Genomic DNA, 27,173 nt, shown 5'->3' with positions numbered 1-27,173 from the left:
CAAATAAGAGCATCACTTTATTTTATTTTCATTTTACGTCTTTTTGGATAATTTTGCGTCTTTTTTGGGGTAATTTTGTGTCTTTTGTTGGTAATTTTGTGTCTTTTTTGATCATTTTATGTATTTATTTTTGGTAATTTTGTGTCTTTTTTGAAAATTTTATGTATTTTATTGTGGTAATTTTGTGTCTTTTTGGGTCATTTTACGTCTTTTTGGGTCATTTTGTGTCTTGTTGGTAATTTAGTGGGGTTTTTTGGTAATTTTATGTCTTTTTGGTCATTTTACATCTATTCTGTTAAGTTGGTGAGTTAGTACAGAACTGTGTGTATTGTTGCACACATGCAGTGTCTGTAGGGATGAGGACCCCAGTGAAACATTAACAATCATCCATACAAATCCTTTCACCAGTTATATACTTATGTTGTAGAGGTGGGAATCAGCATATCGGCCCCACGATATGATTTTTACCCCGATACTTGAGTCATGATACGATATTTTTGCGATTTTGCATTTTGCAATATGGTGATATGGTGATATATTGCCGTTTAACTGCATTTTGTGTCCATAAAAATAAATTAAATCAAGAATTGTTTTGTTTTGTTTTGTCAAGTCAAATAAATGAAAATTCTCAGTCTATTGATCTCACTTCAGTCTTTTTATTTCTCCACAACGAGAGTCAAACCCACAGACGTACAAAGTATCAGTCGTCGAACTGAACTGATATCAAACATGTATGGATGACAACAACTGCAGCATTTTCTCAAACTTTCAGAAACTTTCAGCTTCACTGCTCTGAATTATTCTGAATGCTCACTCTCACTGCCGATCGCTGCGTCGTGCGCATGCGCGGGTAAGGGACCCGCGCATCTTTTATGTTAAATCTCGACCTGAAAAGTAAAAAAAAAAAAAAAAGTAAAGAAGTAAAAAGGACAGTGGTGGAAGAAGTATTCAGATCCTTTACTTCACTAAAAGTACTTATACCACACTGAAATGAGTGGTTTAATTCATAAAAATGTTTTTCATTTTAAACCTTGACCTGAAAAGTAACTAAAGCTGTCAGCTAAATGTAAAGGAGTAAAAAGTACAATATATGCCTCAAAATGTGGTGGAGTAGAAGTATAAAGTTACTTAAAATGTACATAAAAGTACCTCAAAATTTTACTTTAAGTCCAGTTCTTGAGTAAATGTACATAGTTACTTTCCACCATTGCTACCTGCCTCTTCTAACTTATACATATCAGTTAAGAGTCCTCCTTCATACACTGTATGAGGATTAAAGGGATAGTTTGTGCATTATTATACAAAACTTGGTACAATTATTGTCAATGCCCTCCTGAGGATAACCCTTTAAGGTTTTATTGATCGGCCCCTAGGTGACACTGTGGTGGCAGTCTAATTTCATATTTGGTACCGTGGCCACACTATAACACTTAAGGCAATGAAATTCATAGGGGTGGTATAGACTGGCCCCTGTAACGCACACACCCCGACGGCAGCATGCCCCGACACGCGTGTACTGCAAGGGCCCGTTCAGTACTGCTCGCAGTCCTAGTTTTATATATTTTTTGGTAATTTTGTGTCTGTTGGTAATTGTGTGTCTTTTTCGGTAAGTTTGTGTCTTTTTTGTCATTGTATGTATTTTTTGGTACGTTTGTGTCTTTTGTTGGTAATTTCATGTCTTTTTGGTCATTTTACACCCATTTTGGTAATTTTGTGTCTTTTTTGGTAATTAAAAAATGAAGATTCATTTAATTTAGCATTATCTGCAACTTACTGATTCCATTTTCAGACACATGACTCAAAGTTTTAAAGTGAAAGTCACATAAAAAACATGAATCTATATGTGGCAAAGATCTGGTCTGTCCCCTGTAGCTGAGGAGAGCTTCTCTAAACTCATTGGTTTACCTGGCTGTGATCCCCAAACACTCTTTTTAAAGTTATCTTTTGCATTGTTTTCACTCTCATTTCAGTCTCATTTACACATTCTTTTTCTCCTGTACATTTTATACACAGTTGTGACACAAACCTATTGCAGTGCTTATTGGAATTTGGATGCTTTGTCAGAGCTTTTGCCGCTGGCAGTAGTATTGCCTAGGTAGCTTTTTGCGTATCTCTTTCCCTCGCCTGATTCCTCTGTTGGGCTGCTGCTGCAGACTGTGTGAGATGAGCTGCGCAGGTAAAGCTTTGTAAATCGGGTTCAATAAAAGGACACCTGTGCATGTTGATGATGCATGTGCATGTTAAAGCATGGAGGCAGGAGAATATTGCCAGCATCTCAGGGTGTCATACTTTTTGAGACTAAGAAGGATTAAAGCATTAAGAGATAATACTGATGTTTGCTTTAAGTCCCAGTGTGATATGTTTTCACCTTTCTATACAATATTTCTGGTAGTGTTTGGACATGCAGTACAGTCTACTTTTTGGCTTTTATTTTTGTACAGTATGACAAAAATAGGCTGTAAAGTTCCATTAGCTTGATAGTTAATTTTATAAACAATTATCTTCATTATTTTTTTATTAATTTAGGTGAAGTAAACTACATTCATAAGTCCTTTCTGGTTGAGATTCGTCCCAAAGTTAAAAAGGTGTTGAAACAGGTTTTTATCACCTACTGACATTTTTTATTTTTATTTCATCATGCGCTGCTGCCTGACATTTATCTACAAACATGTTATCTAATATCATCAGACAGCTGGGACATCATGCAACAGCCTGAAAATTCGATTTCTTGTCTGTTATGTTTTCAATTACATTAAATCTTAAAGTCTAAGCAACTGTTAGAATTTTAAATGATGCTAAAGTCTGATTGGCACGAGGAAGTACAGTCATGGAAAAAAAATATTAGACCCTTGTTTTCTTCAATTTCTTGTTCATTTTAATGCCTGGTACAACTAAAGGCACATTTGTTTGGATAAATATAATGATAACAAGAAAATAGTTCATAAGAGTTTAATTTAAGAGCTGATATCTAGACATTTTCTATGGTTTTCTTGATAGTAACCAAATCATTATCTATTTTTGTTGTTATCATTATATTTGTCCAAACAAACGTACCTTTAGTTGTACCAGGCAAATAAAATGAACAAGAAATTGAAGTAAACAAGGGTGGTCTGATATTTTTTTCCATGACTGTATGTGACATAAAATAATTCATATAACTGTAGAAAAACTTACATTCTACTGTATGGATATTTAAGGGTATCCTATGGAGCTTTTCACCACTAACAGTGCCATGGAGCAATGTTTTGATGAGTGGGTCCTCTTATTGGGATGCACATTACTGCTGCCAGTTCCATGCTGTTCCACTGAGTAACAGCGGGTGGCAGAAAAGCGCCAAGAAAAGAAGCAATGTGCCAGGAAAGGCAGGACGAAGAAAAGTGCAAGCTAGTAGACACTGATGTGATTTGGTAACAATAAATGTAAACATAACTCCCTGACAGTGCACCTTTATTGCTGAGGTGTGGTTTTTCTTTCCAGATGTTCCCAGAGGTTTGATGTGCATGGAGCATGGACAGAGATTAAGACTGCCACGTGCCTGCCTTACACACTTTATTGTCACGTCTGTGTTTGGGTTGAATATGGTTGAAATCAATACCACAAAATTCTGTTTTCATTAGCTTCAATTAGGGTTTATTCCCTTTTCAGATAAGAAATGACTTTATTTATCCTGCAGTGGGGGAATTTAGTCGTCATAGCGGCTCAAGATACAGACACAAAGATATAAAAACAGAATAATACCTAATAGATTGTATTTCCATTTCATTGTAATATATTTGTATGATATACAGTCATGGAAAAATGATTATACCACCCTTGTTTTCTTCAGTGTCTTGTTCATTTAATGTCTGGTACAACTACAGGTGCATCTGTTTGGACAAATATAATGATAACAACAAAAATAGCTCATAAGAGTTTAATTTAAGAGCTGATATATAGCCATTTTCAATGGTTTTCTTGACAATAACCAAAATCATTAACAAGAAAACCACAAGAAATTAAAGAGAAAACAATGATCTAATGTTTTTTACATGACTGTATATTTTTTATTTTATGTTTTATATATGTAATAGGCCTACCATATTTCATATAATTAACTGTATATATATATATATATATATTTTTTTTTTTTTTGTCATGTACGTATGATATTTTCCTATTTTCTTTTGTTTGTTTTGTTTTTATTTATTGAAGCACATTGAGTCTATGCCCAAATGTGCTATATACATGGTTGTCATGAATTTAAGAATGATTCAGTTAATTGTGGTTTCATTTTCATTGTGATGTGTTTGGAAGAGATTAATTAATAAAGTTTTGAGACCGTGTAAATAAACATGACTTGACTTGACAAAATGAGTAGAATTTTAGTATGGTAAAATGCATGCAGCAATCACATAAACACATGTGTTTCACTGTTATACATTAGCAATATCAAGAATTGTAATAAGTGTATGATTCAAATCGGACCCACCCATATCAGTAATTTGCACAACAGAAGTTTGTTAAAATGATAACACAATACACACTTGATGATTTCACATGGTCTTTGTTTGCTCAGTTGCCATGGAAATTCAGGTGTTCAAAACTTGTAACAGTGAGCACCTTGATGCTTTGTATCCATGACAACGGAGTATGCAGATTCCAATCATGCAAAATATCTTGAATATCAAATGCAACTTAAATGTAAACTTGATGTGCACATTAGTAGGCTAAAATAGATGACATAGCCCATTGTCATTCTGCGTATGTTTAAATCTTATAAAAATTGTATCCACAGAGCAGATTTCATGGGACTGCAGCCTCCTGTTTAATTCAACCTTTTTTTTAAGCGGAGAACACACAGAGGATGAGCTTTTCCTTTTTAAGGTCAGCTCTGTGCGCAGGCACAACTTCAAAGGTAGAGTCTGTTAAATATATAAGTGAATAAAAAGCATCAAGTCATGAAATAATAAGTAAGTGGGAAAGTTGAGGAGAAAGTCAGGGAGCAGACTGTGTTTATTATTAGCTCCAGTAATGTGTTCCTGTCTACCAGGTTGTACTGTGTGTCTGCTTCACACAGCACACTGTACCACTGCTTCTCAGAGCCAGACGTCTGTGTCCATCTGTCTGTTTGTGTTTCTGTCTGCCTCTTGTTCAAGTGTCTGTGTGTGTGTGTGTGCTGAGAGCATGCGTGTGTGTGGTTTTTGCCAATTAGCGGCTTCTCACCTCCCGAGGCGAGAGGCCGAGTGTGTGTTAGACAGGAGGGAGACTTGACGGGGCTTGTCTACCGCTGACGGCTCAGCCTCAACCTGAACTCTCACACTACTTCTCTCTCTCTCTCTCTCTCTCTCTCTCTCTCTCACACACACACACACACACAGGCAGGACCTGAGCTCCAGCCAGTTGTTGATAATACAGCCTTGTCTGTCTCAAAGCTCATGTGACACGCCAAAAAGTGACAGTATTGTGTTGGTGTGAGACGGATAAAGACAAGTGCCAGCCTGCACCAGAGTGTGTGTGTTTGTCTGGGTTGTGCTCATGGGAGTGTGTGTCTTTGTATGTGCTCATACATTGTCTGTTCTGGTGTGCCTGCAGTAATTGGTGTGTATGTGACCTTACGGAGTGAAAATAATGTAAAAAGCACGTATAATAGAGAAACAGACTCCAGAGCTGCAGCAGTAGAAACCTACATCTCCTTGACAGTTTGTTCATCTTTTTCTCCTTTATGTAATCATCCAAAATTGATTGTTCATGCTGCTGTATAATTAATCAAGAAAAGTTCATTGTACGGATGCTACAAGCTCAGTTTTACACTCAGAGTACACTGTTCCCTAAAAACAACTTTTTTTTTCTTACTGCAAAAATTTGTTTTAAGTAGTCTTGGCAACAACACAAAAAAATCTATGCCTGGGATGCAGCATATCCTTTGAAAAGCACTAAAAGCAAGATTTTTCACATTTTGGCAGAAAAAAGGAAAACATTCTTAACACTTCTATTCCAATTACACTATTTTGTAACATTTCTCCTTGGCCAATTTGTTGAGTTCTAAAAGAATACATCCGAAAATGTTGTGCTAGTCAAATGGCAGATCAAAGTGCTGCGTGAAACCCTCTGAGAAAGTTTTATTTTTAACCCCAGTTGGCGCACTATGATAAGTTGATCAAAGAACTTATTTGCCAAAACACGGTATATTCTTCTGTGCTCAGCAGCGAGGTGCGTATATCATTCAGAGAACACAGAACAGCTTTTTGGAGATATTTCTGTTCGGGTTTTCAGGACTGCAGTAATCCTATTTATCTCGTTTGGAGGTTTTCGTGCGTTGTGCCTATGGATGAAAACCTATTTATAAAGCGTAGGATCCAACATCAGTCATACATTTCCAGTGCCTCTAAATAGTTAAAAAAGAAGCCTATAGGAATGAATGCTGGATACCTTAGTAGTGCTGATATGTGTATTGTAAATCAGTCTTCTATACTAAAAGAAGCCCTTTCTGATTATTGTACAAAAAACTTTTTTTTTTTTACAGAACAAAGGAGTTTGCAAATGATAAATGTTGTCTAGCAGCTGTAACTTAACCCTCATGCCCTCCATGGGCATTTTTGTACATTTTTCTTTTCTTTTTTTTTCATTTGTTGATCATTTTGGTTGTGTTACAGCTTGAGGCATGAATTTTTGCAGGAACTTTTCTTTTTAGTAATTTTGTAAAATCCATTGTCATGAACCCTTACATGTATTTTATACTCCATTGGTGCATTTATTACCCTTAAGTGACCTTTGTGGCCAAAAACGTCCATGCACACAACAACTGCTATTAAATCACCATACATGAATACATTTTCTGCTTTTCCCCCGATAAATCTATTTAACAACTTCGTACTTGTTCAAAACTACCAAACATTAAATCATTTTCAGAATGTTAACCCTTTATATGCCACTTTATATATAATATTTCATAATTTCTTCCAAAAAAACCCTCAAAAAATGAATTATTTTCCAATTAATAAATAGTAGAGAGTTGGGGTTTTGGTGGAGTCTTGGATATGTCAAAGATTAGCAACACAATTGGTTTGATAGCATTAGTATTTTTTATGTAGTGCCAGATACTCCCTCTGGTGACCTTTGTGGCAAAAATGTCCACACACACAAAAACAGCTTTTAAATCACCATACATCAATCTTTTTTTCTGATTTTTAAAAAAGATATCTCTTAATATAAGTCTCATATCCACAATATAGATGTATCTCATTAAAAAAAAATTGCAACTCTGACTGGACATTTAATGTCAAATTCTGGTTCCTTACTTTTTTGTACTTTTGGTGCCAAACTGTAACTAAAGTGGTTGTCGGGGACATTAAACGTCATCACGCCGAACATGGTGTCCGGTTAGCAACCGCCTTTTCTCACTAGTCTGCCTCACCACCTCTAGTAGTGTTTTTCAGTACTCTTGCAAACTCTTGTAGATTGTAGATTAGGTTAATAAGCAATGTATTCTCTAGCTTTTCAAACCACTGGTTATCTTGTTGGAGACTGTCATAACAGCTGTGGCGCTCAAGCCATGGGACTGTGGTGTCGTTTACTATCGCTAACGTTAGCTTTTTACTTCTGTTGGCTGCAATAACGCTTCAAACATCATACAAATGGTTAGGGCTGGGCGATATGGACCAAAACTCATATCCCGGTATTTTTAGGCGGAATGGCGATATACTAGGTATTTTAAACTTAACGTGCAGTGTTTAGTTTTAACTCAATGCCACAAGAAATCATCATCAACCTGTCCTATTTAAAGACTTTATCAAATTCAAAACCTTCCACAGATTCAGATGCTTTTCATCTGCAACCCGAAATCTGAAATCCCTCCAAATTATAGTACCTTTTTTTTTTTTTTGTCTTGTTTTAGGAACTAGCTCTTGCTAGTGTGCAGAGAGGAGCAAACAAATAGTGGTCATAAGTTAAGGCAATATCAGAATATATTATATTTCGGTATGACGGTATTGTCTCAACTACATATCTCTTCTAAAGTAAAACTCGTAATATCCATATACCACTCAGCCCTACAAGTGGTGTTCATTTGTGAAGATTATCCTGCTGAACAAAATGTGTAAACATCAGAAACGTATGTTTGCCACTGAGCTTATTTCCTGCCATGATCGGAAATTCCAATACAGAAATTCCATAGGAGAATACTCAATAGACTCCATGGAGATGCTGGTTCAGGGTTGGCCTACAAAAAAGTTTGTTTGTTTGTTTTTTTTTAATTATTTCAACTTTGTCCTTAATTGACATTGACCCTTCAAATCACAACCAATAAGATACCAGCTGTATGTGACATAGTCAGAAGCAACTCATGCAAGCAGAGGAGGTAGAGCGATAGACGACTAACATTAACTTATACAACATTAAAAACATGTCTAGATCTCATTAGGAACAGTAATGCTGTAGTATTTCTCTGCTACATTGACTGTTTGTTTCTCTTTGTTGACTGAGGCAGATGCTTATTGGTCAAAACAAGGTGGCTATTTTTGGTAATATTTGATCGTTGGACAAGTTGGTTTTCATGAATGAAACACAGGACTAATTCCTCTCTAATCATTAATCTTGCCTTTTGCTTCTTTGGGAACCCACTTGCCAGATCTCACAGCCCTCGAGCTTTAAAGAAGAAAAACTCCCCAGCATTTGGCTAATGGCTCCACAGTTCCCACACTGATTAGAAGCCACAAAACTGCAGCGTTAAGTCATTGAAAGAAGCCCTTGAAACAACCCAAAAGTGCTAGAGACAGCAGTTTGATATTGTTTTACAGAGGACATTTAAACAGTTTTGTCAAACAGTGCATTCACTTACTGCCTGAGTGTTTCTAATAAAGTTCAACCTTGTTTGGATAGCTTCATTTAACCAGAAAGCCTAAGTAGCGATTGAATAATTCAGGTAACTCCTGCAGAGAGACACACATATGGTAAAAAAAAAAAAAAAAAATCCCTTTTTCCATTTGACTCAAATGAATGATTTACATGCTTTTTATGTGAAGCACTGGAGACTATGAATATCACTGAAACATAAAAAACTATTGTACTCAATTCTTGGATAATTTTAGATATTTTCACCTGACAGCAGAGATGTTTCCCATTGATGAGATAAGTTACAGCAGGGTGTGTATGAGGGAGACATGCAGTACTGAGTGCTGCTCTGTTCTTGTGTGGTAATTTAATAGATTGTTAACATAAACCACAAAAATTTAACACACACTCCTGATTGTTTCAGTATGTGTGTGTACACAGCAGACTCGTCCAGTGCTTATCCGAGAGTGTGTACAACTGGGTATTGCCGAGTGTGTCTTCATCCTTGACCTGCGTTTGGATGCCTGTGTCAGCAGAGTGTGTGTGTGCTCTTGTTCTCATGGTGCTAGCCTGAGACATCTTCAGCCTGCCTTTGTTTCTGTGCTTTGTTGTCGAGCGGACCTCGCGCTAAAGGTTAAGATGTTAGCAGACTGTGATCTCTGCATTATTGATGCAGACTGTGACCGGGCTCTGCAAGCCATAGGCTGCAACTTAAAAAATCTGAAGGTGGAGTGAACTCTGGCTGAACTCGCAAGGAATTTAGCAGGAGACAGTAGAGACGATGCCTTTCTGGCTACAATCTACCTCAGAGGCTTCTTAAACTACGACCTGATTCAGGTGTGTTTTAATGAGTCCAGGTCCCTGGGTGACACACATGATTACATCTGGCTCAGGGGCTTGAAAAGTTTAAGACAGAAGGCCTCAGATAAGGGCTGACCTGCACTTATATCATTTTCTGCACATTTTTCACTAATGAATGCTGAATTTTTATTTTTTTCATCACCTAGACCATCAAGACTGTTTTTAATTGATTTACGCAAGTACTGTACTTAAGTACAATTTTAAATACTTTACTTGAGTATTTACATTCGTGTAACTTTATACTTCTCCTTAACTACATCTTCAGGCAAATATTGTACTTTTTACTCTTTTACTTCTTACTTTTCAGGTCAAGATTTAACATGAAAAACATGGAAATGATTGCACATTCTTATAAATTAAGCCAAATAGCAATTTATTAAGTAATTAAAATTAACCTTACCATTACAACAGCATATTTTTGCACATAAATGCATCAGTAATAATAACAATCTGACTGGATCCATTCTGCATAATGAGTACTTTTACTTTTGATACCTTGAGAACATTTTGATGCTGATACTTTTGTTAATAATGTTTCACAAAAATCAATATGTCATTATAGAAGAATAACACCTTTTCACTTTTTTGACTGAACTAAAGTATATGTAATAAGGATGAACCACAAATGCATCAGTTTATTAAATATGCTTCCTCCCCTAATATTATTCCCAAAATTCCAGTGCTGCAGTATTCATTCATTCATTATCCTTAAAGTCCGGGAAAAACAAAAATATATATGTCATTTGAGGTTTATTTTTAGGATTAGAAAATGCTGCAGAAATAGCACGTATGTCGAATATTCTTTCAGACATTGTAATCTTCTGTCGCTATGACCGCTGACACGAGTTAACATTAGCTCCAGAAAATATTATCAGTAAATCAGTGTTAGCCATCGTTGGTAGATAGATACTTATACATAGTGTTGGGGGCGGAGTTATGATAAGGAAGCTCCGGTGCTTCGAGTCATGATTTTTTAAACACAGAAATGGAGAAAAACTATTTTATGGTGTAACTCCAAAAGTCTTTTAAGATGTTTTCAGCTATTACTTTTGAACCTTGTAAAATATATTTTCATACAAATCTCTGATTTTACTTTACCCAGACTTTAACCGTTTATCTGAGCCAATCCCAGCTGGCATCGTGTAAAGGCGGGGTACGCCCTGGACAGGTCTTCCGACTATCACGGGAGCCACACAGAGACAGACAACCATCACCATTATATTGTATTAGGGGTTGCCATATCGTATCTTTCACGGTAATACGGGTATATATATTTTTTATGGTTAAAAAATGCATATCATGATATTGGCAACATACCTACTTCTTGCTTCTTCTTACCCAGACTGTGGCGGCCCGCCAGACTCTCATGAGCTGCGCTAACGCCACATTTCAAGCTACTGAAATTATATTTACATGATTCATAAACTAAAGTTATTTTGTGTTGTGAGTGTCGGTCACCCGTCAGTCAAAACCCGACCCCACCTCTCCATCTCTCAGTCCTGAACTAAATACTGTCAACCTGTACCGGCTGGTCAGATCCAAACACATTGTTGCATTATGCAATTCGTTAGCCACAAGCTAACATTAGCTAACAATTAAAGTTGTTCTAATCACAAAAAGCTAATCTGTGACGATTTCCTTCCTGTAGCCAAACACATGCAGCTTTCAAAATAAGAGCACACTGAGTTAACAGAATCCGCCACAGAATTTACAAGAAGCCTGTCAAAATATGATTCCTTAAATGAAACATGAAAAAACCTTTATTCTTTTTCTACTAAATTTCATTAAAACATTCAATGATTAAGATGAGTGTATATGATCGAATAGGTGTATGAGGGGCATTAGATTGTGCGAGAGGCCACCAAATTTGGGATTTTATCGGGAAAAAAATCTCCATGGGGGGCATGCCCTTGGACCCCCCTAGCAAGTTATTTTTCCACACTGGCTGGCTACTCCATGTCCGAGTGGAAAGCCCTGTTGACAGCAATTAAAAATGGCAAAATAGGATAACAACAAAGATTCTATATCACAGTATTTCCAGACTCAGAAAAATGTTATGTGAGGTGTTTGTTCTCATTTAGCTCTAAAAGTGCTCAAGATTGATGCATTTTACTTAACAAAGTACAAAATTTTCTTCCGGGGGGGCCACGGACTCCCCTAGATGGTTATTCTTTATTATTTGCTAATACTCAAATATTGTGATATTCTTTAAGGGCCATATTGCCCACCCCCATATTGTATTACATTATATTGCAGCGAGCAAGTTTTGAAAAGTGTAACCAGACTTAAGGCTCGCCATTTCCCTGAGTCACTGCGACTTGAACAAGCTGCAGGGGTGACGTAGTCTCCCTCCCTCCCTCTCCATTCACTGGCTCCACTGTAGACACTCTGCTGGCTGGCTGGTGTGTGTGTGTGTGTGTGTGTGTGTGTGTGGAGGAGGAGTGGACAGAGAAGTTAACAGGACCCTTAATGCCAGTAAACATGGAAGAGAACTTTCAGCATAGTTTTTTTTTTCATTCAGTTAACGTGCTGTGAAAAAAAACAATTATTCTCTCAACCAGATGCCCTCTCCAGTACAGAGTTGGCATGGACTGATTTAACCTGAATTGGCACCTGGTAGTACCAAGGTCATTCAGTCGATACCCCTAAAAGTACAATGGGGGGGAACGGCAGAGAGGGAATATCAGAGGTGATAAGGTTCATCATGGGTGGTTGTAGTAGCAGCGAGTCAAGTTTTGGAAATGTATATATTCTTGGTGCACAGATTTTTCATAAAGATCATACAAATCTAAGACAAATTTTTCTAATTTGATTTGAGGTCTTATATTTATTTAATTTTAGCTGGCATTAAGAAGTTCTTTGACTGAAAGAAACTTGCAGACACTCGGAAATTTGTACTGCTGATTCCAGATAAATGCAGATCAGCAGATGACGTCACATTGCCCTCAGGACACGAGCAGCATTTTAAAGGAAATTAAAAATCTGCTAGTTGGCATTCTGTAATGAGTCCCCACACCCATGTTTCAATAAGTGATATATTGTTATAAAAATGCCTGAAATTTAAGAGTGGACATGATTTTATGTTCTCCAATTTATTGTACTGATACAAAGAAGGTGAGAATTCTGTTGTGCTCATCCTGAGCTAGTTTTGAAATGAAATATCACAAGGTGTTCACAGTCAGAATCAGAATCAGAAGCCTTTATTGTCATCGCACAAAGTACTAGTACAACGAAATTTGCCATCAACCCGTCCGAAACATATAAAAACACACGTTCAGCATGGGTTGGCTACTGCGTCATCATCCAGAATTGACCAATTGCAAGTCCATCCTACTGTCAAGGTGGGGCCCACAACCAGAAGAAAACTGAAAGGAACTTTTTGGCGCTCTGACTTGTGCTCCCGGCGTGGACACAGCAGAGTCCAGCGCTGCTCAATGCTTTCTCCATGTTTCAATAAATGGTAAACGGTATTAAGTTGTTTTGAGTCTTTTGTTGTTTTGAGTTTTTTGTAAAAACCAAGTCTAGAACAAAAGAACTGGCCCTCCATAACCAATCAACACTCTCCACTTCTCCACTCGCTCTCCCACCCTCCATGCTTCTGACACCTACCTCCATCATCCCCCCCCTCCCAACTAAGGGTGCTCTGATTGACCGTCTACCAATCATTATCCGCCGATATTCCGTCTTAATAGTTTAATCAGTGTTAAAAACATGCAAGACAATTTCTCTGTGCTCCACTAAAATGGATTTATGGGTCTGGCAGTTCTACCACATATCTGAAAGGGAATATACATTTGCAATTTGTGTGTCCCAAAGGAAGGATTGTTAGATTTAATATGGCTTTGCACAACCATGGAAAGTCTGGTGTTTGTTTAAATAATTTGCATTTATTAACTTGCTAAACACATAATGATATTTGCTTTTAACCTGCCCAAATATCTGCTTGCTTTATGCCCTGAGGGTGTAGTGATGTTGCAGTGTCTGCAGATCTCATCCAAACTATTAAAAAAACACCTGGGTTATGGAAAAAAAAGTCCCTGAAAGAAATGTTTCACCCAATGAAAACATTTGGTACTATACATGCTTGATGAGCTATGTAATGTACTCACATGCTTTAAGGCAATGAATGCAGTCATTAATCCTAAAATATTTTTTATTTCTGAAAATGTCAAATCTCTACCTTTTGCTTTTGTTATCTTGACTCAGTGGTGTCATTTTGTTCTAACCCAAGGATCAACTGAGTGGTGCAGTATATTTCTATCAGCTTAATTCACATCATATACGAACAAATAAGTGAGTAAATTGAATTAATGTCTTGAGATTAAAATGACTAACTGTGTAGTATTTTTTCTCCAAGGACTTTGGCTGTGAAATTAAATTAACACCAATAATGGCACTAGTTGTTGACTGTTTCTAATAGACTTCAGGTTGCTCTGGAGGCAAAATGATCATAATGTAATAGAGAGCAAATGAAATGTCGTTAGGGCAACTCTGAAGCAGCATCTCCATGGAGTCTATTGAGAATTCGCCTATGGGATTTTTGCATTGGATTTAGGATCATGGCAGGAAATAAGTTCTGTGGCAAACACATGTTTCTGATACTTACACATTTTGTTCAGCAGGATAATCTTCAAAAATTAACACCACTTTGATTATGTTTGAAGCATTAATGCAGCCAGTGAAAGTAAAAGCTAAAGTTATGCTATAGTGAACTACACCACGTTCACATGACTTGAGTGTCACAGCCGTTTTGTTTCAGACGCTTTCCGACAAGATAACCAGCAGTTTTGACAAGGTTGCGAATCCATAGTCTAATAAATTCTTTATTAACAAAATTTACAATCTACAAGAGTTTGCAAGAGCACAGAAAAAAATGACAAGAGGCTGTAAGGCGGACTAGTGAGAGAGTTGTCGTCCGTTTCTGGCGTGATGACATTTAATGTCCCCGGCAACAACTGTAGTCTCATATAGCCACTTGTTAGCAACCGCCTGTTTAAGGACACGTTAAAACTCCAAATCTCATAAGTAGGTATATTTACTATTGTAATTATATTGTACAACAAAACATGAACATCTCTTCAGCTTGTGTTAACACTTTATTTCAGGCATCTAACCACAAAGACATTCAAAATCCTCATTGAGTTTGAGGGGTTAGACCCCACTTCTAACTCACTTCTGGGTTTAAGAACTAATTTCCTGTGGCGCGCAATAAGTCAGTCGGAAGGATTGTGTGTGTGTGTGTGTGTGTGTGTGTGTGTGTGTGTGTGTGTGTGTGTGTGTGCATGAGATAACATGGTTGCTGTGTGCTGGTGGATGCTGGAGGTTAGTTGGGGTTATGAGTTGGTGAGTATTGGTGTGGAAGAGACAAAGTCTCAGAGTCAGTGCCAAGTCCTTCAAGGAGGTTTCCCTAGCCCTGAATCCACAGCTTTAATTGCTGGGAGTCTTTGTGAATACCAAGAGAGAGCACTAACTCACTCCCTTTCTTCCGCGTCTCTCACTCTCTCCTTCTTTTCATGTACCCCTTTCCTTTCTTGCCCTATCAAAGAGTTCGGGTGTGTTTACATCCTTAACTTGTTGCTTGCAGGTGGGTCTCTCCCTGAGCAGCATTCTGGAGTCATTATGACAGTGTGTATGTGTATGTGCTCGTTGAGTTGCTGAGTCACTGGTACACAGTTAGTATGGACACAGTTTGTTCTGCTGTGTGTTTTCAGGTTGCAGCTGTTTAAGCAATGTAACAAAATAAACACGGTAGTTATAATGTCCTGGCTAACTTAAATGATTATGATATGATTAAAACTTTAATATTAACAGTGGGTCAACTGATAATCTGTAATGTGAACAGGGTCACTCATAGTGATCATCCCTTACTTACTTTGAGTGTTTTAGTACTTTTGTTTAACAGATCATTTTGCCCCAGGACCAGATTGCAGACTGACAAGGTTGCTGGCGAACATCAAGCTCCAAAAAAACGTTTTCATAGGTGTTGGTGGAAACCAGAACAGACCTAATGAGAGCGTAAATATTGTAATTGCATTCATCAGGTGGCCACGTCTCTGTGTTAAAGGGGCATTCGGTACTTATTGGTCACATGCTTGAAAACAAGACTAGGTCCAAACCTAGTATATGACTGGAACTGGCAATTTGGTCAATGGGATGTATTTCAGGAATAGTTAATGTTAGCGTGATCTGAATATTTTACAATGTAGAATGACATTGTGGATTTTTTGGATATAAATAGTTAGTATGCTTTTGTCCCTTTGATTCAATGAAGTAATATATGCTTAATGGTATAATAAACCCCTCGTCCATCACTTGTGCGTCTCACTAATTGGATTCCATTCTATTAAATGTGTCAGTCCACACTGAGGGCGTGAGACACAGTGGGGAATGCTAGGTAGCTAACTGCTGCAGTTAGCCAGTCCCCCCATAGTCGCTGTCTGCCGACCTAGTGCAGCTCACCGTCCCCTGACACCACCTGCACGGCCGGGCAGCTGTCCCATGGAAGCATAAGGCGTGTTTCCACTGATTATTTTTTGGAAAGCGGCTGAGTGTTTTGGCTCCAGGGCCCAGGGAACCTCACTGGTCCAACTGAGAGGCTTTCAGATTAATTAATTTAAATGATCTTTACATTTTTTTAACAAAAGGCATCATATTTAAATAATATTTTAATCAATTTGTAGACCTATAGTGTATAACCAAAATAACTATCTATAACTCATAGTCATGTATAAGACATATTTGCAGATTCTAATATATTTATCTTTGTGTTGGTCTGTCACATAACTAAGATTATAGAAGTCAAAACATTTTGGCTATGGTATACGTATTATGTTGTAATAAAAAAGTGACTTGATGTTAAAGAAACAGAAATTAAATAATGGTAGAAACGTACTACATTACTAGGAAAACATCTATTGTTTTGCAAGAATCTTCTGCACTGTGAGAGAGAGAGAGAGAGAGAGAGAGAGAGCACTGGTTTATGCAGAGCACTGCAGTCTTGTTTTGCCAACTGTTCTGAAACTGGCACCTGGCCAACTGTGACAGTACTTTCTGAGGCATCAAGTTGAACACCACACACACACACACACACACACACACACACACACACACACACACACACACACACACACACACACACACACACACACACAAACACACACATTCAGACACATGAGGTGATGGAAAGGCCAGAAATCTGTCAGTGAGGCTAAAATGAGCTTAGTGCCACCGGGGGCGGGGTGTTCAACGACATGTACACTATACAATCCCATGAACTATAAAAGCCAGTCTTCCATGTGCCTGTAAACTGTAAACTGTAAACTGTAAAAAGCCGGTATCCCACCCCAGCTTCAGTTTACACAGCTTCACGAATCCGGGGTTGTACATGACGTGTTCGCCAGACACCAGAAGAATGCTAGGAAGTGATTGCTGATGAGGATCTGGCTTTAGCCTCAGCCCTTCTCTCTTGCCTGTTTTATTCCATGTCTTCACACCACCTGCAAGCACTACGGTCAGGTTGATATCTCTTGTCAGTGGACTACTTGAGATCACTTTTTAATGTCCCAGACAAAGACTGTGGATGTTATTTCACATGTGTTTGAGCCGCAGCAGTTCATCGAGGTAGCGGTCACACACAGACAGTGCGGCGCAAGGGAGCAGGGGGTACAACTGAGTAAGATTCCGCTTTTTTTGGGGAGGGGAGAAGGAGACGCACCTGGTGGAGAAATGCACTCTACTGAATGTTCTTTTCTCTTTTAAAAAATAAATCAATATAACAAAGCACATCAACTAAACACAGACCATGGAAGATTTACCATGAAAATGGGAGCTAGAGATCAGTTATTGGTGTAGGTAAGCAGTGGAAGTGGCAGTTTTCCGGTCTCACACTGGGAGTGACGTGAGTGGATCACAAGACCTGCAGTCTGCTTACCTGGCAGTCACATCCCTCTGTCTGTCTGTCTGTCTGCATCTCCGTCTGTCCCTCTGTATCTGTTTACCCTCTCTCACCTCTCTGTATTAGCTGTCTGTGTGTGTCTCTTCACCTGCCTGCTTGCTCCGTCACATATACCTGTTTCCATACGCACATCATCATGCCGATTATTACTGTATTTCATTTTATATTGGCCGTCAGTTATTTCATCTTGAAAATCTCAAGTCAGTGACATCTAAAATACAGGATTTCCCATTAATAACCTAAAGTCTGGTCCGCCAGACTCTCATGTGCTGCGCTAACGTCACATTTCAAGCTACTGAAAGAATTTTTACATGATTCATAATATAAAGTTATTTTGTGTTGTGTTGCCGTTGCTCAGCAGAGTCAGTCAAACCCTGACCCCCAGCTCTCCATCCGCCTCCGATACATGTGCGCGCATTCACACACTGACATGCGCACTGAATTTACCAAGCTGCCCACCGCACTTCTCCGCTTCAAAACATGATGAAGAAACGTAAGGCTTTCAAAATGAGAGCACAGTGTCGACTACAGAATTTACAAGAAGACTGTCAAAATAAGATGCCTTGAATAAAATATACAAGAACCCTTATTCTTCTTTACAATAATTCTTACAATATACAATCATTAAGATCAGTGTGTATGATGCAATAGTGGCCGTAGAATGTGTGAGAGGCACCAAATTTGGGCTTTTATGGAAAAAAAATTCTCGGGCAGGGGGGGCATGCCCCTAAACCCCCCTAGCCAGCTATTTTTCCACACTGGCTGGCTGCTTCATGTCCTATGAAAGCATGTTGATGCAATAAAAAAGTACACAGTAGGATAACAAAGATTCTATAATACAGTATCTGCTGACTGTGAAAAATGTTATGTGAGGTGTTTGCTCTCATTTAGCTCTCAAAGTGCATGAGATTGATGCATTTTACTTATAAATGTACAAAACTTTCTATCGGTGGGACATGCCCCCAGACCCCCCTAGATGGTTTGGCTTGTTTAGCTTTATAGAGTGCAGTGCAGCAGTACATTTCTGCCATATTTGAGCTTTTGATTGACCCTTCTAATTGCTGATTGGCAAGCGCAGGGTTTATATCTGGCAGGTTCTTCCATCTTAGCTGAAAAACTCTTCAGCTTCTTTCACTGTTCAGTTGATGAAATTATTGCAATACCATGAAACTCTTTTAGCAGAGAGAATTAAAACAGGCTAACATTACTGCCTGTAAATGTATGTAATAAGGCAATTATATTTCAGAAGTTAAATATAAAAAATCCTCAAATAAAATTTTAGCAAACTTAATACTTATTGAAGAGTACCTTGAGATTTGCATTTGCATAGATAACATTAACAAAAAATGAAAAAACAACAGACAGTAAGAAATATAGTGACAACACAGGAACAGAATCAATTGCCTGTGTATTTGCAGAAGTATTTTAACAATAATAATGTTAATTCTGTAAGGATAAATCAATAAAATAATTCTATGTTGATTAACAAAAAAAATAAAATCAAAACAACAGACCTTTGCATTTCAAAGGACAAATATAGATGTAACTGTGTTGAAATTACTGTTGGGAGGCAAGAAAAATAAAGAGGTGGATGGAATTCTGTTTTTGAGACATTAACGAGAGATGACCAGATGGAGTGGGCTTCTGTTGTCGTGTTTATAATGCTGGTGGGTACATTTACATATGATGTTAGAATGTCATCTATGACAACATGTTTGTGTGTGCAGTATGTATGGTGTTTGTTGATTTCCAGTTCATGATGATTGTTTTCTTGGTGATCGTCAAAGCTACAAGGAGTAATTTCAAGTTTAAATTTCTGGTCAAGTTAATTGTTGATATAACAATGGCAGATAACATATCTCTACAACACATCTGTGCTGCTCATCTTTATCACTATGGACGCTGAATACATTCTTATTAACACTGAATGCAAGATGTTAATGTTGGACTTGGCTTACGCTAGCAGCGCTTGCCTGATAGCCCGCTAGCCCGTATCAATCACATTGCAGTTAAAGAAATCAAATAAATGAATGATACACGTTTTAGTTGGTCTCTCTCAACGGCTAACGTTAGCACGCTATGATTGGCAGATAATGTTAGCACACTAGAGCTAGCCCGTATCAATCACATTGCAGTTAAACAAATCAAATAAATGAATACACGTTTTAGTTGGTCTCTTTAAAGTTGGTCAGATAGCACCGCCCACACCCTTTGGGGTAGTGGTTCGCGGTTCAAGAAGCAAAGAGTTGGTGCCGCTGTGGAACCCGCTTTCCCGGCTGTCAGCCGGCTATTTCGCAGTGGAAGTGAGGGGGGTATGTGAACAGATTTTCGATGAGAATCCCATTTTATTGCTTAGTGCTCTCGCCATACAGCAAGAGGGGTGGTTTGACTCTGGCTTGCGTCTCTTCTGCGTGGAGTTTGCATGTTCTCCCCAGGTCAGCATGGGTTCTCTCTGGTTCCTCCAGCTTCCTCCCACAGTCCAAAAACATGCAGCTTAGGTTTAATTGGTTATTCTAAACTGTGATAGTCTGGAAACCCGTCCAGGGTATAGCCCGCCTCTCGCCCACTTTCAGCTATGATCGGCTCCAGCCCGTGCGACCTGAGTTCGGATAGGTGGTTGGGGATAATGGATGGATGGATGGATGGATGGATGGATGGATGCTGAGCAGTGAAAATGTGTATCCAGAAGACGTCAGGAGTGATGGATAGGTCCAGATAATCTTTTGTCAGACTGTGATATTATAAATATTACAGAAATTGTCTGCTCCTGCTGCCGTATTTCTGGACCAGATGAAGATGTGTGGTTTTAAGGCTATGTATAGAATTTAAGTGGTTGTTGTTACTTAGAAAGTCAAGGCTTCCTCCAGAGGGGAGTAAAAGTGAATGCTACAAAAGTGGCTTTTGTGATTAAGTGTAATTTCCACCAGGGTGTTTTCAAACAACGGTGACATTTGATAGATTGGCTTAGAAATGGTAAAATGAAATATGAACTTTTACAAACCTTTATATCAACCATGTGTGTCTGAGTCATTGAGGTGTATCATATTAATAACACATATATGAATATGTGTTAAAGTTGACCATAAGCCAAGTTTGCTATCCTGGTAACCACTTTAAAAAGCCCTGTAAATCTTCCAGCCCTACTGGCTGTTAAATGGGTATGATATGACACCACAGTAAACATGTTTCTGTGGCTGTGTGTTTTTGTTTACTGGTTGTTCTGGTAATGAGCCAATGTGAACCTACTGCTGTGATCACACCCTCAGACAGGCCTGTCTGTGTTGCTCATATATTTAAATCTGCTTCTCAGACCTTCTCAGTCACTCTGTGTTATAGCTGTAAGACTACACATGCTATCTGACAAACACCACTCAACTACATAGTCAGTTAGTTGTGGTTTAAGTAGTTGAAAAGAATAATAGATCACTTGGCAATGCTTTGTAGATTCTACATTTTATGAGTTCAACACTTACAATGTACCCAATACTTAGGATGTAGTACAAGGTGTGTGTGTGTGTGTGTGTGTGTATACTGTAGCAGACTATATTTTACTATATGCCATCACATTCCCCTAATAAATATGTTCTTCAAGTGTATGTTCTTATAGAGGTATCACTATTATTGTGAGGTTAGTGGTTCTATCAGTATTGTTTTATGATTCTGCTGCACTTCTTGCATATCAAAATCAAATATTTGCAAAGGAGCACTGGCCGCTATGTGTATATTTAACAAATTTCACACACTTTTGACAGTTACTGTTGCCACACCTGTCAAGCTTAACATTCTCACACAGCACATACACTCACATATCTGCCTGAAGATACGACGTGTTTTGCGCTCAGAGATGGTATTCTGCATACCTTGGTTGTAATGGGTTATTTGACTTATTGTTGTCTTTCTGACATTTCCAACCAGTCTGGCAATTCTCCTCTGACCTCTGCCATCAAGGCTCACTGGATATTTTTCAGACCATTTCTCTATGAACCCTAGAGATGGTTGCGTGTGAAAATTCCACTAGATCAGCAGTTTGTGAAATACTTAGACCAACAACCCTGTCATGTTCAAAGTCACTTAAATCACCTTTCTAGAGGCTCCTTCATTAAATACAAAGTTAATGGAAAGCGATGGCAAGTGAACTCAAAAGTAGTTTACGCCCTCTGCTGTTGAAAATGGGCATCGCGATTCATTTTTCATCTCAACCGTCAATCGTCACACATTTGTATCGATTTTTAACTGTTTTGCGATGCATCCTTACATCCCCATTTCTAGTGCAGCCAGGTGGAATAATGCTGGGAGACAGGTGCTCTGTAGCTTGGTGCACTGATTGAGTGATAAAGGTCACATTTTGGCACACCGCAGGTTTGATTCTGTTTTTGTTTGTCTCTCAAGTGTGTGGTGAGTAGAACTCTGTTTCTGTGAGAAAATGTCAATGTAGCTGTATGTCAGTCAATATCTTTGTCTTCTGTGGCAACAGGTAGACTGAAGTTACCTGTATCATGAGTTATATGTGTAATAGGCTGTGGCATCCTTGTCGGTTTCATTATGTGTGCTGTATAGCTGCTGGGTTTTGCAGTTTTTTGTTTTTTTTGTGAGGAGTAGGTGTATGGGATTAATTGTGTTTTGCTTGGTTTGCAGCGGCTGAGCCTCTCTGCCTTTGAGATTTCTTTCTTTTTCTTGTTGGTTTGAGATTAACTGCTGTTTTTTCCAGCGAGCGTTGCTGTTAGCCAGCACCTTGTCTGCAACGATAAGCACCTTGAGCAGCATATGACTTGTGACTGATGTGTTCCTTTGAGCATGTGTGACCTGTAACCAGCCTGCTCCTTCTTGCTCAAAGCTGGTTTTATTCAAGAAAACAGAGTGAATACACTTTAAGATCATCTGAACCTTTTATCTGTGGTTGGGGTCTACCACATGAGGATTCAGGCGTATTGAAGCATGATCTAAGTGTTTTCATGTCCCACATAGCAAGCACATTCAATACTAATTTTGTTCTTGATACCTGGTCCAGGACAGCAGTGAGCAGAAATCCAGCCTTTTCAGCAGTAGTTATATGCTGCAGCGTACAGATGAGCTCAAGTTCAAGGACTCCTCCATTGTAAAGGGACCTGAGTGATTTCTCGCCACTGTCAAATCACAGCTGGCTTCTTTCACTGTGAACACACTGAAGAGAATCAATCTGTGTGCTGGACACCGACTGCATACACTCTCACACACATTTTACAGACATGCCAGACACAAGCACAGGCACACATCACACACATACACACACATTTCAACTGAACTTGCTCCCATGCATAAGCTGTGTTTCTATTCAAGTTGAATTGAATTTTGAACCGAAATTTTGAAATGTCGCATTAAAGAAAATGCGAATTTGGGACATTTCCATCAACTGGTTTAGAGCGAATAAACAAAGCTGCATTAACGTACTTTGGTCAGATGATGGCAGTCTAATGTATTACTGTAGGCTTTCATGTCAGAGAAAATTGCTGATCAGTCATATGAGTTAAATGTTTGGTACGTCCGAACTTATTCGCAAAATTTGTTTCCATCTCCCGTTTAGCTCATTAATTTTTTTTGTTGAAAAAGACAGTCAGTCATCAGGCTTTGCTCATGCTAGTCTTCAAAATGAACATCGAAAGTCCTTAACGGAAACACGGCTATAGATTCAAAGGTGTAACAGAACTGATGTATGACCCCATCCCCCCTCACGTCACATCTTCTGTAGTCGTTTCTCTCACTCCATTCCCTTTCTTTTCTTCTCTCCTTCCCTCTTCTGGCTTCATGACTCCTTATTCACTTCTCCTCTCTCCTGCCGGCATGGGATAAATGAGCATATTGATAGCTGGCTGCTCCGTCTGGTGTTTCAATCCAGTCAGAAGGGAGAGTAAAACTCCTGAATCTTTTTTTCCTTGAGAATATTTCTGAGTGTATGAGTGGAATCTCAATGCGTTTATTTGGCATAACGAATTGAAATTCAGATAGACTCCAGTCAGCTCTGTTGCCCATCATCGAGAGACACACACACACACAGGCACTTTGCCTACACACACAGGGCTCCCTGCTCATTACCCTATCTCCATTGCTACCCATCAGTAGCGCCACCTCTAGCAGCATACATACATCACTGGCATACAGCACACTCTGTCATGTGTGAAATGGGCTGTGGTTGATCCCTGCCCTGGGAGAGGAGAGGAGAGACGAGAGTTTTCAGCAGACAAGATGAGAGCTGAAGAGGAGGGGAGGAGTAGAGCAAAGGGGGAAAAAGGAGTTGCAGAAGGGACATGAGGGAAAAAAAGGGAAAACGGACAGACGCTGCAAGGGAGGATAGAATAACAGGGTATGAGGGATCGACATGCAAATTAAGAGTTTTCCAACAGTAAATGTGAAGAGGAATGAGAGAGGGTAGCAGAGGAGAGATGAGATGAAAAGAAAGTAATGTGAGAAGAAGGGGAGAAGAGCTTTGAGGAGACGGGAGAGGAAGATGATGGGATAAAGGATGGATAGAAGGTAGCCGAAGAGTGGAGTTCAACAAAAAGAGTAGAAAAGAGAATATGACTGGGAGGGTACAAAGGAGGGACATGTGATTTAAATATAACAGAAATTATTTGTACATGACTCAAGCAATATAAATGATTCTACTGATATGCACCGACTGCAATTTTCTTGGCCGATTCCTATTGTCTTTCTTTCCACAAACTATATTTGACAGCATGCACATACATGTTGGTCATTTTTTTGTCATGGAAGATTTCAATTAAATTGTATGTCATACACTCACTACTAAATAACTAACTGCATTAACTTCTCTTACTCTCACTCAAACAAATCTGAATATAAAAGTGCTGAAACTAAAAATGAATTGCAGTATATCCCACATTATCTGTCACTAAATTGAGAACCAAAGCATGGTCACTTCTGGTTTTCCAGGAACTCTAGCTCAAAGAATCTAGGAGCCTAATGTGGGATATAAGGGTGAACAACAAGGAAAAGCTCTCGATTTACCGGTCCATCCATGTTTCAACCACAGACTATATAAATAATGGACGTAGTCACCGTGACGTCACCTGTTGGTTTGTGGCCCGTTGGAAGCATTGAGTTCAGCGTTACACTCGTCGCCATCTTGTGTCACCATCTTTTTTCCGGAAATGGGGAGCAGACCATATTTGGACTGTGGAGGAGCGAGAGGGATCTGATCACTGACTACACGCCTCTCTACACCTCAACCTGACTGAGAGAAGCCTCTGTTAATCCATGTTAGCATTAACTGTAGCAATAACTGGGATGTTAGTTTTGGCTAGCAAAAAAAACAAAAATAAAATGTATGCTACTTACCTGAAAACTGAACAGCGACTCCTTGGAGTGTCTGTTAGTCCAACCAAATGCTGAACAAGACATTCAAGCCTGTGAAAATACAGTTGTTGTTGTTTTTTTACTTTATTGACACGTTGCAGTGGATACGCATTGCTTTTCTTCTCTTCTGATAATGGCTCACCTTGTTAGCCACCTGTCAATCAAAGGTAGCCACGCCCCAAATCATATGATTCTTTATCTTTTATTTCCTTCTCAATGGGGCCATTATTTAAACTATTAACATCATATGTCTTGAAGAAGATTTTTTTACTATCGATTTAGAACATAGTGTTCAAGTGAGAAATGTTCTCATTTTGTATTGAAATGAATGGACCAAAATGCCTCTGGGGCCTCCGTCAGCGCCCCCTGTTGGAATTTTCCTTAGAATGCAGCTTAAGGCACTTCCTGGTTTGCCTCACTGCTCAGACCTAGAGGTTGCCGCTTGGTTTCAACCCTCACGTATGGTCATGTGTTTTGGCTAGTGACCGAAAGAATGAGACGACTGAAATAAGGTTTCTTCATAAGGTAGTTGGGCTCAGCCTTAGAGATAAGGTGAGGAGCTCAGACATCCGTAGGGAGCTTGGAGTAGAGCCCCTGCTCTTTTGCATCGAAAGGAACCAGCTGAGGTGGTTCAGGCATCTGACCAAGATTCCTCCTGGGCACCTCCCGATGGAGGTTTCCGGGCACCACTAGTTAAGAGGCCCAGAGGAAGACCCAGAGCATATGGGAGATATTATGTATCTTGCCTGGCCTGGGAATGCTTCAGGGTGCCCCAGGAAGAGCTGGAAAATGTTCCTGGGGAGAGGGACATCTGCAATACCTTGGTTAGTCTGCTGCCCACACAACTAGCCCCTATAATTGGTATAAATGGATGGTTAGATGCTGCTCATGCTGGGGCAATTTTAAGAGCATTTGTCTTTTTAACTGAAGGGCGGTTGTCATCCATCTAGTTCTTGATTGCATCCAAACATTCATTTCAAATAGACAATTGTAAAAAATCATGGGGTTTAAAAGAGCAAGAAAACGGAATATCATTGACATGAAAATGATAAGAGATTCCATTAGAATTTCTAATAATCTGTCCCAGAGGCATGTATGTAGTGAACAGTATGAGACTGCCCTACATTTGTTTTTTTCAGCAAAGGCTGGACTATAGCATTTCTAATAGAGTTGTCAAAAGTATCGATACTCGAAAGAGTATCGATACTAAAACGTTATATCCGGATACAATACTCATTTTCAAAAGTATTGAGTATCTTAAGCTTGTTATCTTAGTTGCAGTTTCTTTTGCACAACTGTGTTTTATTATAAATATTTAACCAGTGGTTCTGTTAATTTTTACATGTTGCATTTTTCTTGTTAATAAAAATATTTCTGTTAAATTTTGGGGTCTTTGATTTTATCCTTGTGGTATCGAAAATGGTATCGAGTATCGAATATTTTCCTGAGTATCGATATCGAGTTGAAAATTTTAGTATCGTGACAACCCTGATTTCTAATCCATTCTGTAGTCTTTCAAGTAGGAGAAGAAATGCAAGTGGTCTGTTCCTGCCGCACTGTACTCGAAATACAGATAAAAAATCATTATGAGGATAAATGTTTCTGAACAAGGCCTAAAGGACAGCCATGAATCTTAGATCTGTGGCGATCTTTACTTAGGAGGCTACAGCATAGCAAAAATTAGTTGTGTTTCATCTACTCATGTATTCATTTGAGAAAGGTTACAGTCTCCTCCAAACCTTGGAAGTGCTGCAGATATTGGTCACCCAAAATTGTCTATGGATAAAATAAAGACTCTGCTAGCAGATGCACACAAAAAAGTTCGGCCATGAAAATGACAAAAATGAACGGGCAGATCAGTCTGATTATCATTCCACAACAAAATGTGCAGACGGATAAAAATGAGGGTAGAGACAGAGATGAAGAGTTTGGATGGGAGCTACGGAGATGACAAAGATAGAATGGTAAAATGGAAATTTTTTAAGTAGACAAAATGCGGAACAGGGAGGAGAGAAGCAAGGGGAGTTTGTGGAGATGAAAGGAGCTCACGATGGGATAGGAAACCAAAGGATATGAAAAGGATTGAAGGACAAGTAAAAGCAAAGAGAGTTTTTAGAGGGCTTGAAGAGTGTTTGACAGTAAGGACAGACATTTATAGAGAAGGGGATGGGTGTTGTGGAGAGTAACGAGAGAGCGAGCA

The 27,173-nt window shown here is 38.8% G+C and overlaps 1 long non-coding RNA gene across 1 annotated transcript in view; it reads left to right on the top strand.

Annotated features, from left to right (window-relative positions):
- LOC131975857 (uncharacterized) overlaps positions 1 to 27,173 on the top strand; it is a 74,148-nt gene that overhangs the window by 758 nt on the left and 46,217 nt on the right. The window lies entirely within an intron of this gene.

The sequence above is a fragment of the Centropristis striata genome, chromosome 8 (genome assembly GCF_030273125.1).
Source record: "Centropristis striata isolate RG_2023a ecotype Rhode Island chromosome 8, C.striata_1.0, whole genome shotgun sequence".
Classification (NCBI taxonomy): Eukaryota; Metazoa; Chordata; class Actinopteri; order Perciformes; family Serranidae; genus Centropristis; species Centropristis striata.
This window is presented reverse-complemented; position numbering and strand designations above follow the sequence as displayed.